The following is a 12,205-nucleotide window of genomic DNA, read 5'->3' as shown; positions in this document are numbered from 1 at the left end:
TGCTGTGGATCGGATAAGCCACCAAAAACATGGATGGTGGCTTACAAAGAACTAATAATACACACACATTGTGATCATTGTGATGCGGATACTAGCGCGCTATAAAACTACATCATCATCATCATCATGTAAGATATATTCCTTTTTGTGAGTTTTATCAGATATGTGTTACAGCTTTTAAATAATATGGCTTCACAGGCCTACATGGAAAGCTACAACTAGCTGTAACCAAAAAGTTATGTTTATTCCATGCTCTAACATAATTTCTGGGGGTAGAGCCCATGCTATTATGGAACCATTTCACAACGCTCATGACAGATAAAGTTTTTAGATAAAACATAAACAATGAGGAAATATGCTTAGATTTAGGCTAAAATAGGGATTCTGCTGGTGTTACTCTGCTCTGGAATATCAATTTTGTACATGTATCACAATAGACATCCAGCAAAATAATTGAGTTATCCATTGAGAAAGCTGTTGGTAACACAGCATATCTGTCTACATGCAGCCTTGAGAAAGACAGCAAACATATCTTATAAGACGTTGTAAGATGAAACGTTTTGCATGTGTACGAGAAACAAAATTATCAAGGTCTGAAAAGATTTGATTTCTTTCAGCACCATTATTTTAAAAATATTTTCTTTAATGAGGTCTTTATTCATTCATTCTTTTATTACAGTGTAATCAGAGTAAAAGATAAAGCATACCAAATTTTCACTGTTCAATATCACAAATTTGGATAATTTAAAAAAAATTAAATCTGCACCTTTTTCTCAAATTTTTTTCTCCAAAGCAACATTCCACCTCCACCCCTATCTATAATCTATGTTTCAGTAAAAGCATCAAACAAGCTGATGTATGGAGAGACAGGCAGGTTTCCCGATTACATTTTCTCATTAAATCGATTAAATGCTTGTGATTGCTGAAACTCCCAGATACTTTTTATTCCAAAATAAGAAGCATATGATATCTGCTAGATACTTGGAAAGGGGATGGAGGATGACAACTGGTGTTTTACGTCGTGCCAGCAATTGAGGCTATATTACGGCAAGGCAAACAGATGCCACATGCAGAGAAAGAACAGCATGCCCAAGACGAGAAATGAACTCTGAGCAGCCAACCTTCATTGTATTGGTGACAGGCGCTAACCGTTGCGCCACCAGACCGCTGACTGGTGGTAGGAGGGAGGTGAATGATATTATAGGTGTGTACAAATAGGTGTGCAACCTTATAATCTTTTTCTACTATGTCTTTGCTGTATAATTGTTTGTGCATAAGTGTGTGAGAATACAGGTGAATTGAGGAGGAAAATTGCATAGATATGGGTATATAGTCAATTCTGAGTAGTTTTTTTCACCCTCTTGTAGCCAATGTGCTTAAAGCAATGACAGATATGTCTTTATTGTCTCTCAGGACTCATAGGAAATCTATATCAAATATCAAAATCTTTAATCGCTTGCAAAGGCTTCTCATCCATTACTAATTATGAAATTTGTAAATATTTCAATTTTCTTTTATTTTAATGCCTTTGTTTGTAGCAATGTAGTGTTTCAGTTTTTCCTTAGATCGAGGGCTAGATGTAAAAAAAACCCATAATCTTTGCTTAGAGTTACCCTCGTAGTCATTTAAGCCTAGCTCTGAGCCCGTGTGTCCGTACATGGGGTTTTGTGTGTGTGTGCGCCTGCAAACCCCCACACCCCCAGTCGACTGAGCGAATACTCCATAAAAAGCCACTCTCCGCAGCGCTGCTCGTTATGCCAATCGAGCCGGCGAAACAAAGGTCATGCGTGAACATCATTATAAAGGTATCAACTTCCGGAGGGCATCTAGGTTCAGACGATCTGTCTGCTACTTTCTGCGGGGATAGCCATGCAATAATTAACAGATCCCTCGGCGCGACTCCTAATCAGCTACAGACCCTGGCATCTATGTGCATCAGCCTGTATGAGGCACAGTGGCGCCTGTCTGGGGTCATCCGAGATTCACTCCAATTTGCTCTGGTCAGGGAAAACAGGAAAATATGTCTTCATGGTTTGTTCAGCTCTGGCGGTAACATTTTCAAAAAGAACCCTTTTTCAGTCTGATTCTCCTTTATACTTCATGCGAGAAGAAAGACGAAGAAGGTAATAGCAGAGATTGATTCCCTGTCTGTTGACTTGGTAAACAAGAATGATCAAAAGCCAATATTTATTTCACCATGTAGGCTGTACAACCCTCCCCCTCCCAAACATTCACACGAAGCCATAGATGTTCATATAAGCCATTTCCATGAATACAGCCTTCCAGCCTCCCTATCTGTTATTGAGATAGATGGCTTAATGGGAGGCCGTGTGACGTGGCGGCTTGTTGAACGTATTAAGAGCTGACCGTCCGCAAAGATGCTGCCAAAGCCTCGGGAAATTTTCGGGTCACTTCCACGATGTAACAACTGACAACGCCACTTCACGGAAGCCGGTCAATCTTTCAAGTTATGAAGAAAACAAAAGGAACCTTAAAGCGTCTTGGATGAAAAGGCAGACTAGCCCAAATGTGAGGCTGTGAATATACAATAAAAATAAGAAATGTAACCGTGCAATCTTTATTGTCTGCAGCTGTAACTTGTCAGTATGCATGGATTTTAAATGTGTGTTGACTCGACTGCCTCATCTGTCACACCCTTGGAAGATCTTTATTGGTTGCCCTCAGACTAGATGCAGATACATCCATATTGCATTTTTAGCTACTTTCCCTTTCCTTTAGACTGGCAACAAAATAGATGTTCCATAGAAAGGAAAAGACTTTGAAGGTTTCGTACAGTGCAACATTTAAATCACCTGACTAAGTCTAGTGTAAAGTACTATTTCCCAAAATGTTGGTTAAAAACATCCCCTTCAGTCTTCAAAAAAATAAAAATGGTAACAAACATCACCTTGCTGAAATGGCAAACTCTCGTCTTTTCTCTCATTGGCTGTAGCCTTGACAACGTAAGCGTACATTATTAATATATTGTTTTGATATATGTATTATTGTCCTCTATCAGTGCTTGATGATCTTTGTTGGCCCGATACTTGAGAGCGGTAAAGGGTGTATCCACCAACATATGGGGAAATAACATCTTTGCACTGAGCTGTACACAAAGAATTGTTTCTTTCCAGTAGATCTTTCCCGTACATTACCGCCGTTGCTGGCTGTGGGCATAGAAAGATTTAACAACAAAAAATAAATAAATAACGGCATTTTGATGTACAGCCTTCAGTTTATTGCAATATAAAGGTGTAGGATTGTTTTCCAGTATGTAAAAACAAGAAGAAAAAAACCATAGATGCCTTATTGGCTTATAGTGTGTAGAAAGCAGTGAGTGAATTGCTAAGAATTGCTAAATCAGCTGTGTACTCTTCTTCGAATTTTAATGAATAATTAAAGCACTTTTATAGTATATTCCCCCTGCCTGGAGAAAATTATGGTTTATGTTTACTCGAATATAAATATAAAGCATAAATTGGGAGAGCGAGGAAAAGATGGCGGAGACAGGAAGCGGCGAACAGATATCGTGTTGGAGATGTTCATTTACTACTGGTAGTGGTGAAGGTGTTTAATTACTACTTGACGTGTTAAATATATTCAAACAACATTTACATTATTGCCTCCTGGGTATTTTTTTTTAGGGGGAATGCCCCCCTTTCCACCCACCCCCATGCCCTCCCACTACCCTGGTTCCTATGTCACTGTTTCTAGAGGTAATGAAGTTGTTCATTTACGTTTTGAAGTGCTGAATATATTCATTTACTACTATAAGTTGCCTAATTGTGTTCTACATTTTGCACATGCATTTGTTAGCACTTAAGAAAGGTTGTTTAAACTGTGTGGTGAGTCCCTTGGTTTCCTGTGTAGAGCATTTGTGACACAGCATGGTTCTGTGGCATGGTTACTAGGAGACAGATGGAAGTTCTCTCTTTATTATCCCTCTCGGCTCACTTGTTTCTTTGTTCTCCCTTTGTAGCTGTGGATTTATTTTTGTTTCTTTTGTTGTGTTTGTCTTTAATTTATTTATTCTTGTTTGATTGTTTGTGCTATATAAAGTTACTACCTGTTGGTTTCATGATACATAAGAAATCATGGCGCCTCCGCCGACAGGATGCAACAGGCGAAAAAGAACATTTTATTTGCCAGGATCATTTGCTAGCTACAGGATACCAGAACAACGTGGAACAGGATACGTGGTGCATTCTACAATGATAACCTCGTGATGATCGATGACTTGTGTAGGATGTCGTTGCTCGAAGGCTTTCATCCAGACAGCAATAATTAATTTATTCCTGCGGGGATCGACTCCCTGCCTGATGCTGATTGCGACGGCAATAAGGATTGGTTCGCAGGATCAGTAAGCAATCGACAATGAAAGATTACATTATACGTTAGCCCAAGCGGAAAGACAGCAACAAATGAAATATTGATGAGAAAAGGGAGACAGGCTTAATATATCCGAAGATCGTCCTCATGGAGAGATTTTTGCTTTTATTCGTGTCGGAAACAGCCAACCTCTATGAGCATCAGTTATTATGTTTAGTGGTCATTTTAAGTTGAAGGAGACGCTCCAAAAGTCAGTCCTCTTTAGAAGGATAAGACAAACTAAATTCATCTGAAAAGAAGTGTTAAAAAATGGAAAGTTGTCCAAGAAAAAAATCGTCAGAAATAAGGTTGCTAGCGTGTACGAACATCCTCTTGTGTATTATAGAGTGAATACTGTGTAAAATATTCTCGTGGGTAAGAGAGTAAGATCAACGACTATTTGTTAAGAAGCGTTCAATACACTGTTTAAAAAGAAAAAAACCACACTGTTCAGAAACCTGTGTTCTGCAGCAAAAATATAAACTGTAATGGCTGAGTATAACATTTCGCAGCTTTGATTTATTTTCAGTACTAATAAAAATAGCATAGTTCTATATCTGTGAATGTAAAATAGTATAAATTCCATGTGATCGACAACAAGAAATTTTAGGAATAGGATAGGAAAGGGTGGCATCAACAATTCTGGGAGAGATTGACGGTATTAAAGCCACAAATGTACACATTTATACAAATTTGTTGATTTATAATACGTGAGTGTTTGACCAACTTAGCAACAAATAATGTTTACAAATATTCAAATTAATTGCTCAGGGACTCGTTACGAGTGAGTACGGTAACGGTCGGTGTGCCCACTGACAGTGTTTTATTGCGCATGCTCGGAGGATTCTGTTCTGTCTGTGAAAGACGCCGGGCACTGGCATGTAAATTATTTATTAACTCCGGCTTTATGGGTCTACAGGCCTCCGGGGTAGAGCTTAACTCTTGCCTGACACTGTCACCACGTACGACTCACAGTGAATAAAGGCCTCTTTTGTTCCATAATTACAGCCCTCCTCCTACACCCCTCAGCGACCTTGCCGTTTGCTGTCAGGTGTGGGACATATAAATAAAGCTTACTGAAAGCTTACCTCCTTATAGTATTTGAGGTCGTTAAAAAAAAGTTTTAATTTAGTCGTACCAGCTGATCCGAAACTATTGAATTTAATACAGGAAAATGCAGTCCTGTGCTATTTGATTAATTAAAATGCATATTTCTTAAAGAAATTGGAGCACGCAATAATATTCAAGATAATGTAGAGATAGATAAGCCTCTCTGTAACATTTCATACGCACCCAGTAATGTACAAGACAGAAGATAGAAAAAGTCTGTAGAAAACAATAGAGAAGAATGCATAAACCTGAAATTGGTTTTGTACTTGCTAGGAACAGGAGTCAAGGGTGACTTGTGGGTTTTAATGCGATCGACTTTCTCTTTCTTGCGGTCGTTTCGGTTGGCGATGCCGAGTGGAGCTAATAACACCGGCACATGCTGCAGACCAATACAACATCCTTGGCAGAGTGCAGGACCTCTTCTTGTTGCTGGCGCTGTTATCGGTTTGCATAGAGGAAAGAGGGAAGGGGAAAGACAATCATATCAGTGCCACAGAAATCGATGGAGGGCTGTCAGAAGAGTGTTAGAAGCCCACGCAAGGAGAGCAGCATCAAACTGTTTTACTGTCACACGCAGACCGATGGCTTCCCAAAGGCCAATGCAACCGAGCCCAAGGCGTCAAGACTCCCAGGCTGCAACATTAAATGTTCATTGCGATTTGCAGTTTGTGACCAGTAAAAGTTTTATCCCCGTCCCGGCGATGTACATTTTTGTTTTCTTTATTATAGGCGAGAGGAAGAGTATCGTGTTTGTATTCCGATATAAGCAGCTGAGCTGTTTTTATGCAGACTGAGAAGGATGTGATCTTCCAGGGACCTAACTTCCAGCCTCGGGTCTCCTACATGGTTCCTCCAGAGGGGCAGACAATAACAGACAACGATTTCTTTTCAGCGGCCGGTCTTTTATGACAACCTTTCGTGTAGTCCATTCATTTCGTCGATCTGTGTGGACCAGGTTGAACTTTGTTTTCTTTGCCATCTGATGCAAACTGCAAACCCGACGATCTGTGTGTGTGTGTGTTTGGCAGGGGAGGGGGTAGAAATCACGTAAAAGTCCGTTGCTGCGGCTTTTGCTTGAGACGAGAGCAAACAGAGCTGTTTGTATTGACTGCTAGAGCAGTATACAACCCGAGACCGTACGTTTGTCTAGGGCCGCAGTAGGTTTGCTGCTCCCCCTATCGTCAGAACTTGGGGAGGGAATGAACGTAAAACATAAAACACAGTTAAAGGGGAGCAAACAGAGGAAGAGCGAAGAGAGATCGATTTTGCTGACCAAAAAGACCAGCAGGCATTGAAGGTGTATAATTTACATTATGTCCATATACACATATATATATATCATATGTCTTTCAGTCGTCCCTTGCATGATTGGTACCTGTCGTTGGGGGTAGTACATACACTGATAGACATACACGGTAGCTGACAAATCCCGCCACTTACACCTGTTTTGGAAGATAGTGATCGAGATAGGTCCTGTACTAAAACCCTATTCATGTAGCATTTGACTTTCGTAAGATAGATGATGGTGAAGAGGATGATGAAGATGAATCTAATCAAAATTATAGAGAAACCTCTATTCTCTAATGTAATGTAGTGTAATGTAATTTAGTGCTGACAATATATGTTCTCTTCAGTTTCAAAAACAGGTTCTGCACACTTCGAAATGTTTGAAACCACAAGAAACACCAGATGAAAGGGCTACAGGCTACATTTTTGTATTACGCACAGACATATTTAACTGATGTGACTGCAAAAGCTGCAGGTTACAAGTATTGACATCTGTGTTCGTTTTGTTTTGTTTTTTTAAATCCTCGCTCAGCTGCATCTGGGATTTGGCTTCAAGATGTATCTGTAAGATGTTTACAGATGCTGATTAGAGCACTCCTACAACAGCTCCTCGGTAGTATAGTGGTTAGTATCCCCGCCTGTCACGCGGGAGACCGGGGTTCAATTCCCCGCCGGGGAGAGCTTTATTTTTTTTTAATCAATTGTCAGAGGAGGTTGCTTCTCTGTAAAGTCAGGTAATAATTCAAGATTAAGATTTTTGAACTGCCTCATGCTCAGTATATATATAAAGTCCAAATATGTTTTGTGGGGTTTTTCAGTCTGACATACATGAACATAGGCGTAATGTTTTTTTTCATTCGGACGCTATTTTTCTCGTCGATATAATGAACGATTACGAAATAGCTTTTAGAAGTGTGGCTTCGTTAAATGTGCTGCTAAACTCAAAATCCAATCCTATTATGTGTCCTGCCGAAATGCTCTTCCTTTTCGTGTGCTTGTGTAATTTTTCAATTTATTTCAGCTCAGGTTACAGCTTGAGCAGGATACCAGCGCCAGGTCATGTTTACCTGTCAGTAGTTTGCGATTGGCGGTCACGTCAGGACTGAGACAACTCTGGAGCAGTGAGGAAGCTTTAATAAGTTAATTCCACTCAGTGTTGGGTGTTACCTGAGTCCCCCATGGTAGGGCGTAGAGTGATCTGGACAATGACATCTTTAACTTGAGCACCTCCACATGTTTGCGGATTCCCCCCCCCCCTATTTCTCTCCCTTCCAATCCTTTCTTCTTCGCTCTCTCTGTGAGCTCCATTTAAAGTCGCGGACGGACCTGTTCTGACAGTTTACAGTGCACTCTAGCGTCTATAGCTTTCGGGTGGGGAATATGGTGTTCTCTTTTTTAGACCGGGTATTATATTATCAGAAAAGCTGACAGTAAACCCCAATGGTCAATATGATCGTATAGCCACGAAGTTCTCTTTTTAATTTAATTCATTGGATCATAAGAAAGGACACTTTCAGCATCCAAGCGTCAAAGTTGGAAAGGAAAAAAAAAAAAATGGTACAAAATATGTTTAGTGGGTTTTCTTTTCTATCTGACATATATATAAGCCTAATTTTTTTTTCACTCGGATGTCTAAATAAAAATTAGATGTAAGTGTCTAGCTTGCTTTTCACGATTATGATTACCTAAGTGTGTTGACATTTTTAGGTGGTTCGCGAGTTTTGTTTATAATTCAAATTTTAAAATAAAACACGAGCGAATTCCCTATCTCTTCACTATCGAGGTTCAAGCCTACAAAAATCACCATGAATAAAAAAGAAGTAATACTCTTAAAGTCACAAATGTCAATGAAGACGACTAATTAACACGTGGTTCCAGCTCTCCCATTGGCTGTCTTCTTAACAACGAAAGAGTTCCACGTGCGTACTAGATGTTAGTGATCAGACTTCTTTCTGTGTATGATGATGGTTAGGTGCTACATGTTGAGACTGAGGAAAAGCACGATTTTTTTTGTAACAGAACTTGGGAAGTATATAATAATATATATCATGCAATGAACACAGCTCAGTCATTAAAAAGAAAATGTAGTCGTCTGGTGTACCTTTAACACCCACATCTTCAGTGCACCGACGTCGACGCACCAAAAGACGAGAAGGAAGTTTCAACCCAAAGGTTGCTGCAGGTTGCGTGGCCCCGGGGCCCCTGTGATCCTCCGCCCTGCCGAGTGATTTAAGATCTGTTTATCTCTTTCACCTCGCAAACACGGCGTTGGTTGCGCCCTCTGGCCGCATTGAATAGCGTGACACGAAACAGTTAACACACAAACAAACGCTGCGGAGTAACTTGCTGTGCGCATGCGTAGCCGACTTAATGGCGCCGCGGATGAAGAAAGCCTGACCACTGACAGCATAATAAATGTGATTAATGTCACTCAAGATCGCGCGTGCTCGGCTGGCGCTGGGCTACGTAGGCATGCATGTGAGGAGTGCAGAGGAAAGGGTGAAGGAAAGGTTGTGGAACATGATCTCTCAAAATATGTAATGGTGTTCAAGGAGTGGCTGTGAGAGCTTATTTGTTGAGATGTCTACACGTCTGGGTGTTGCGAGTGGGGTGGTTGAATGAGTACGTTTAGGGTGTCTTCATTTATATACAAGACAAAAAATAAAAAAGAAAGAAAGACAGCAATTGAGGAAAGAACGAATGCAAAACCTGCGGGTAAAGTGGGTACGCGTGAGGTTGACAGACAGAGAAGGAAGGAAACCGAAAGACATCGCGCCATGCACAATCCAAACCAAGACAGATCGACGAGCAGATGGACGTAAGGACGGATAAAAGTACAGAAGGTGTGAGCATTGTAGACTGCCTTCACCAACAAACCTCAGACAATGTGCAGTGCGGGACGAGAACAACACAGTTGTTCTTCGATCTGCTGACCTCGGGAGGAAAAAAAAATGTTTCTCAGCGACCGGTCGTCGTGACCACCTGAAGTGGTGCTGTGGTCCTCCCACGTAGACAATATGTAGATGTGCGTTATTGCTCCGCATCTAGGATGACCCTTGCCCTCCCCATCGACTTCTGCCGGTCGGATACAGATCGCAGGTGTAACCATCCTCGCCTGTGGCAGGCCACTCTGCTCTCTTTATTGTTGCCCCCGTCACCCCACTCCGACTATGTAGTGTATTGAGCTATTTCACATTGAGTATCACGTGATATGCAAATTATATATCCATTCTAGAGGACAAGCAGTTTCAATATCTCACCTTGCTCAGAGTGTTTGTTTTAATAGTAAAAGTTAATCAGGTCTTAATCTAATCGTTTGTATCAATAAAAGTGAACCTTACCTGTTGGACAGTACAAATGTATCAATGTTTTTATAGTGAGAGTGTATGAAAGTTTTGGGATGTTTAAATGGATGAAACGAGCCATTTATATCTATACGCTAGAATTTACTTTGCCTGTTAATTGAGAACAGTTGTGTTTGAACTGTTTGAGGAATTTTCAGCAGATGCATATAGTTCTCCTTAGGCCTGTTTGATATTCCCAGTTTTAGTTTTTCTGAGCAAGCATTATTAATTCCGAAATATTCTGCAATAAAGATGTGGAGCTCTACCACCTGCAGACATGTCTGCAAGTCCTGATAAATCATGCACGTGCATGTGTAGGGCAATTGTTGTGCCCCACCTCCAGTTCCATGTCCTATTATTTTCTTCGATGTAGACTTGATTCTTACGAGAATTTACGTGAATGCATGTAAATTACAAACGAGGGTAATTACACGGCAAACGAGGGTAATTACACACAGAACCACCCTGGGTACATCCAGATGACGGAGCAAGCATCGTCCTTGCCCTGTTAGGTGTGTAAATCGAGTAACCGGCAGACTACCTGACAGGTAATGTGACTGACAAAGATAATGTGTGACAAGAGAGTGACTGAAGGCGTGAAGACAGCCAACCAACCAGACACAAATATGACACAGACACTCCGTTGACCATTTTGACGGAGACAACCATGGACATGCATAGAAACTGTCACCGGGTCTCCCCACCTCTCTCTCCCTCCATGTCCTTCTATTGGCTAGAGTATAAAGGAACTAAGTTTCTGTCCCGTGTAATTATAGTAGACAGCACTGCCTGCTACATTCCGAAGCAAACGAGTAAAGGAGATCAAAGACTGCATTTCTTTCTTCATGACTGTACCCTGCAATTATTTTTGTAACTGCTAAGCGAGAATCTTTTACAGCCATCAGTAATATATTCCAGCTTATCTGGTATCGCAAAGCTTCATTGTTAATATTGCTCTAAGTGTTCCTAATGTGATTGTCTATTTACTTTATTGTAAAACGACTAACATTTATGAAAGTGCAACAAACAAACAAACAAACAAACAAACAAACAAACAAAATACAAAGCTTGTTGACACAGAGAATTCACTGGTAAGAGGTTGACACTTATTGAACTCAAAAAAGTCTTTCAGTGTTATATTCCTTTGCTGTGCAACGTGTCATTAGACTTACTGGAGATAAAGACAGTTTTTTTTCGACCTTTATGTTTTAGAAGGGTACTAATATCGCTGGCTGCCATCTTGAGAATCACTTAAAAAGCTTCCTAATCACAGAAGAGATCGCTCTTTTGAAACTCGTGTCAAGCACACTCCTAGTCACCAAGAACGGGGTGGGCGGCCGTTCAGCAGACACTATAGTGCTCACCCAGGTTGGCCCTAGCGGGATGACAGTGACCTTTGATAAGCACCCAGTGCAGACTGATTAGTCCGTCTGGCCAGTGGCATGCTTCGTCTGTACCAGAAACCTGCTTGGGTTGGGTGTCTCGTTGACGGGTACATTAGTCTCTCTCGCACGATCCGTGAGGGAGTGAGCCTCTAATAGTTACTTTTCTTCATCTGCTCCTAATATTCCTTATTTCATTCTTAGATTTTTTTCCGATCACATCAAAGTTCTGTTAATGTCATAACAACAATCTCTGAGGAATGTATTCATGAAGTAAATACCCTACATATTTCACATGATACATTCTCAAGAGTTGATGGATAAAAATACACCAATTCCTGTCATTTTACAGGACAAACTTGCTGGAAGGAGGTGACTGTTCATCACCCCCTCCCCTTGTTCTAATTTTGCTTCTCATCTCACATTCTTTAGCTCCCAGCGTGCGACTGCGATAACCCAGTACAGAAGGGGAAGTAGTATGGTGGTCTAGGCCCGCTTGTGCTTCGTTCTGAAGGCGATCTTTATCTCTCTCCTCCATCACAACCCGCCAAAGCCTTTTCAATCAAGTTATCTTCTCTTGTGTGTGAGATGTGTACGCAGATCGAGCCATCCTGGCTCTTCTCCTAACCGAATTGTCAGACAGTAGATAGATGTTTGTGTGTGTGTGCGTGCGTGCGTACGTGCGTGACATCTAGGTGATGACAGGCAGCGGGC

General features: G+C 41.0%; 1 non-coding gene across 1 annotated transcript; it reads left to right on the top strand.

The window, feature by feature from the left end:
- The first annotated feature begins 7,372 nt into the window (after window positions 1-7,372).
- Trnad-guc lies at window positions 7,373-7,444 on the top strand. Its single transcript has one exon. It is a non-coding gene; the product is annotated as a tRNA-Asp (tRNA).
- The last annotated feature ends 4,761 nt before the right edge of the window (window positions 7,445-12,205 follow it).

This window comes from Pomacea canaliculata, linkage group LG1 (genome assembly GCF_003073045.1).
Source record: "Pomacea canaliculata isolate SZHN2017 linkage group LG1, ASM307304v1, whole genome shotgun sequence".
In the NCBI taxonomy this organism is placed as follows: Eukaryota; Metazoa; Mollusca; class Gastropoda; order Architaenioglossa; family Ampullariidae; genus Pomacea; species Pomacea canaliculata.
Note: the sequence above shows the minus strand (reverse complement) of the source record. Positions and strands in the feature narration are given on the sequence as shown.